This window comes from Tachypleus tridentatus, chromosome 11, assembly GCF_004210375.1.
Source record: "Tachypleus tridentatus isolate NWPU-2018 chromosome 11, ASM421037v1, whole genome shotgun sequence".
NCBI lineage: Eukaryota > Metazoa > Arthropoda > Merostomata > Xiphosura > Limulidae > Tachypleus > Tachypleus tridentatus.
The window spans coordinates 17,305,469-17,310,813 of NC_134835.1; the positions used below are offsets into that span (position 1 = coordinate 17,305,469).

The 5,345-nt window shown below is 30.4% G+C and overlaps 1 long non-coding RNA gene across 2 annotated transcripts; it reads right to left on the reverse strand.

Annotated features, from left to right (window-relative positions):
- Positions 1-2,138: 2,138 nt before the first annotated feature.
- Positions 2,139-5,314, reverse strand: LOC143231715 (uncharacterized). 2 transcript variants are annotated; one of them, XR_013017127.1, is made up of 3 exons: positions 5,033-5,314; positions 4,807-4,905; positions 2,139-2,256 (listed from the first exon to the last, which is right to left on the reverse strand). It is a non-coding gene; the product is annotated as an uncharacterized LOC143231715 (long non-coding RNA). The 2 variants fall into 2 exon arrangements; XR_013017126.1 differs by having other exon boundaries at positions 4,776-4,905.
- Positions 5,315-5,345: the final 31 nt, after the last annotated feature.

Genomic DNA, 5,345 nt, shown 5'->3' on the forward strand with positions numbered 1-5,345 from the left:
AACAGGTGTTATTTTTTATCAGCATTCTTATTGCATCTCCAATTTGAGTTATTATGGTAACCCTTTCGTAACAAGTCACAGGTCAAAGGCCATGTCATCACATTTGTTGACTTGCATTCAAAATTTCATTGAGCTAATATTTTATGAATTTATGTGAATAAGTTCAAAATCAAATTGTACATTATAAATCAAACTTTAAAATTATATTTTAATTAATTTCTTAATTTAAAAGTAAATATTAAAAGAATACACCTTTATACTGATTTTAGTGAGTCACATGGTATGTTGAATGCAGCACTTCAAAATTAGACATCTGTGATGTCAAAATACCAAGTCTCAAGTTTTGTACAAATCAAGAACTCAAATGACTAATATTAACATGCTTGTAGTATAAAGTAAAAACTCCATATCTTTTTATTTTAAAGATATATGGCTTATGTACTAAATCAGACACAGTGGCCCCATTCACCTCTTTTTCCATTTTTGAAAACATTCTCTAACATCAACATATGACATGTAACTAACCAATCAACACCTTAGAATGTCCCCTTGTGTTTTTCTCAGCTATTTTAACCTGTGAAAAGGCTACCACATTCTTTTGATCAAAGATTTCTAGGAGGTAGGTTGTGTCTTTTGCCTACACAAAGTTTCACTTTATTTTTAATCTACATGCATCTTAGTTACTAAGCTTAATAAATTACAGTAGAATTCTATGGTATAAGTATAGTTATTTATGATTTTTGGGTTACTCAACTATTTGTATAAAACCTAAAAAAAACATTCTGTTTGATATCTCCCATGTGCAAAATTTTAAAAGGTTTGGTAACCTATTTCCAGCAGCAACAAAGTACAAAGGTCATAGCAAGAAGATATAATTGTTTGTTTTATTTCTTGATTTATTGTTCTATATTTAAATCAAAAAACAAGTTAATAATTTATTTCTACATAATAATAACTTAGATGCATATATATATATATAATGTATAATAATTGAAATGTGACTGTTTATTAGTAAATATTAGTCCACTAAAACACATCCAAGGTCAGTTTTATATTATTGGGTATATAACATGAGTGCACATGTACTGCATCAATGCAAGTTATGTAATGTTAGCTAGGTATGACTAGGTCAGTATAATAAAAAATAATAAATATATACATATAGAGTAATAAGACCTAAGACTAAACATCTGTATTTTCATGGTATAATATGTAGTCATTCTAGCATGGGGAAAAAACAGTTTATATTTCATGATTTCTTTAAGATGGTTATGAGGTTGGTTAAGTGACAGACCCCATACAGAGTATAGAAAATAACAAAACATAAAAGTCTTACTGAAAAAACATCTGAAGTGTATTTAGATGTTACACAAATAATATTTGAGAATAGTTCTCTTAATCATAACATGAAATCACTTTGTACTCAGACACTAATGAAAGACTATTTTCACAAACAAATCTTTAGTAAAAATCTGATTTTTTTGTGTACAAGATATTTGTAACCTTTATTAAAAGTCTACCACATTTCGTGAAGATACACATGCTGTGTCAAAAGTATAGTGAAAATATATAGACAAACCCATGTGTATTATACAGAGTCTGTCACAAAGAGGTTAAATAGAAACAATAACCCATTTTGTTCTCTACTTCACAATTTGTGTCATCCTTTTTATTCTGAGAGAACATAGCAGAAACAAAAAGATGTGCATTTCAAATGTGATTTTCAAAGAGAATGCTAACACAGCTCATATAGGATTGCTTTTAAACACTGACTGGAATCTCCCTGTGCAAATAGCTTCACAGGTGGCACAAAAGCATTCAAAATTGCCTTCTCTCTACTATTTTAATAAATCTTGCTGAGCCATTCTGTAGACACAGGTATTTCATGTCTTGTTACTTCAGTACATACACAGCAAACACTGTGCATTCTGTAGACACAGGTATTTCATGTTTTGTTACTTCAGTACATACACAGCAAGCACTGTGTTCATGTTTATTTTAATGCTAATATTTTCACTTCAGTTTGAACACAAAACAAAATGAACATATTTTGAAAAGTTGCTGTAAGAGAATAATTATTTTTTTCAAAATATTTCAATGATAATTAACATGTTAAAAAAAGAAGTTGCACAAGCAAAAAAGAATAAAAAACATTTATTAATTATTACTAATGAATCAAATTCAATCTGTCATCATAGTGAATCTCAGGTATTGTAGATTAATTAAATTTGGAAGGTTGTTCTGTCATCATCAATCCTATGTATAAGAAAAACAAATATTTTACAATTAGACATCAAAACTTCTAATGTTACTAAAGAGTACTGCAGAATGAAAATGAAGACAGATTTGTTTCATTAGAGGTGATATATTTAATGAAAAATAAACACTTTTATTGACATCACACAGTAATAACCAATTATAAACTTTTTAAATTTTTGTTACAGGAAACTAGTTATAAAAAATAAAAGGATATAGGATACACTTCATATAACATTTAAGAAATAAAAACTAGTTTAAAAATCTATACTAATCGTCATTACTTCATATATTACCATGCAAAATGTGCACATCTTAGACATCTTTAACCACTTTACGTTTCACGTTATTTATATCCCATGTATACTGTTTCAGAATATTAAAATACAAACTCTCTCCATGTGGACATAAACAACACTATAATTCTTTTTTCGTAACCAACCACCCAAGTCCATGCTGCCTCTAAAAAACACTTAAACAATTTAAGAATAATTCACACTTCCTTATTTTTATTAGGTGGCAAGTACAAATTCCATTGTATTTCACATAAATTTGCTTCTGTTAACTCAGAATAGTTTGTGGTGAAGTTAGGCGAGGCATTTAAACAAGTGTATTTAATTAGGCTCTCTAACTCAACTGATCCTAATAAAACTTGTTGCAACAGTACTTTTTGTGGTTACTACTTCAGTAAAAAACAATTTGAACCAAGAATATATAAAATAAATACTTCTTTACCTGGAAAAAAATGTTTTAAGTTTATAAACAATATATAAATATATATATACTGTACATAGATCCTAAACATGTATAAAAAACTACTTAGGTCAATACAAATCTGAAAGAAACCTTTTCTACGAAACTATTACGGTATTTAGTCAAAACGAAAATACAGATATTTCTACAAGAACAGTAAGAGAAATTGTTTAGTACTTTTAAGTTATGTCGCTTTTAATACAGCTTGCACAGGCAATAAATTGTGATATATGCATGCACTTATCAAACATATTAAACTGCCATGGTAACAATTGTTTATAAAATGTTGAACAAAAAATTATAAAAAATAGCCCCACTTCGTCCTCTCAACATCAACTAAGATTTTGTGTTTTCACCTAAAGAAGTTGTGTTGTTGTTACTGCTGAAAACTGAACTTGAAATCAATCTATTCAATAACAAACACATGTTCAGAAAATTCTTTTCTTGTACTAAGCAGACAATCTTTCCCTTCTAATGAAACATTTAATGATGGCTGTCAAATATACTCTTAATATTTAATCTACCTGATAAACTATAGACATTTCATAAGCATTTTCATTATACTTGTAAATTTATGGTATCTGATGATGAAACTGGGATTGTTGTAGCTTTCAAATCCGAAACATTTAAACAGTAGACAATTACAAATTTGTAATTCCGACACTTAGAAGAACAACAGCATTTGTCATCCTAAGAAAGCACATCTTTTATTATGTTTTATAATGTGAAACATTTTTTCTTAATGTATTACTTCATTTACTGCTTTAAATTTGTTAAGACACATATACAGATGTTCATAACTTGTATGTATGTTCGTTTGTTGTGTATATAGACACAAACATTCAGTATTTATGATTTCTCTGAAGACTATGGACATTCGTTATGGAGAAATGCGACAAACTTGTTTGAGGAACTATGTTTATAAATTGAAAATGCATGCTGAACTAAATGTGAATCTCAAATATCAATTTCATTTGGAAGAAATCTTTAAAAGGACTAAGATACATTATTCTGGTCCCTTCTGAAGCAGTTCCTAGATTCAGGATTTATGGCATATTGGATCCTTTCAAACACCATATTGCTGTTTATCAACCAATGGATAATGCAGATAATAACCTGACTGTTCTACATACAGTAGGCTGTATGTTTGTTTTGTTATTATAATAATACAGGTTACCCTAATGACGTGTGTGTGTGTAAAAAACAAAGAGATGATGAAATTACAAATCATGATATCTTGAAATAAATTTCCCAATTTTACAAACTATCCATATAGAAGTCATCTTAAATAATTATATGCTGTAAAAAATGTGTGTCAGAGAGGTACTATATATGAAAGTATAAATAGATAGGAAGAACCCGTTAGACTTACACATGGAAATAGTTTTATTATAAATTACATAACAGGTTTTAGATATTTATTCAGTTACCTTAGAACATGCTAAAATTATCAGTTTCTTTGAATAACCCTCCCCGAAGGCACACACCACAGAAACAATAGGAAAATTTTCTACATACACTGACTAATGATGAATACAATGATGTCCTAAAATAGAAAAAACAATCTAGTTCAAGAAAATATTTGTAATTATGAAATCTGTACATGAGTTTGGTCATCCAAACACCAGTGGACAAACTTTAGAAACATGGCTTTTGACAAAAAAACATCAAATAATTCCTGACATTGCTTAAACCAGACTTCTTTTTTTTTTAAACTTTTATTAACATATCCTGGATCAAATATTTCTATGTCCCAATCTGCTCACCAGTCTGAAGGTCATTAACAGTGTCACCTACATTCACTCCTATCACAATAAACGGTCTGCATCTTCAGCTCCTCCCTCCGTCCACCCACGGGTATGTTCCTTCTTCGGGACTCCTTCGACAGCCCAGTGTCTGAAGTATGAAGAATAACTAGTCCATCAAACGAACCTAGACATTTCTGGCACTGCTCTATCCGGCAGGCCTGAACTGAACAGTTTTTGATGTGTTTGCCTTTAATGTGATTAAAAATGCCACCAACCTCTATTCCACACTTCGGCTTGGGATGGCCATCTTCTTTCGGGGAATTTTCTTCGGTTGAAACTGACGTATCATCCCTTGTTTTCCAATGCTCTACTCCCATCTTGACCGGCATTGCTGGTTTCCTGGACCTGGATCTTGGAGTAATCTTTGAGTTTCCATCTTGGTGTTCTTGTCTCCAGCATGCTTCTTAGAAGGCTGTTTACTGGAACTATCATCAGCATGTCTTTTCACAGATCCACTGTGAACCACATAAACATGATTTTCAAAGAGCTTGTACAAATTAAACGCTGCTGTACAAACTGAGAGATGTG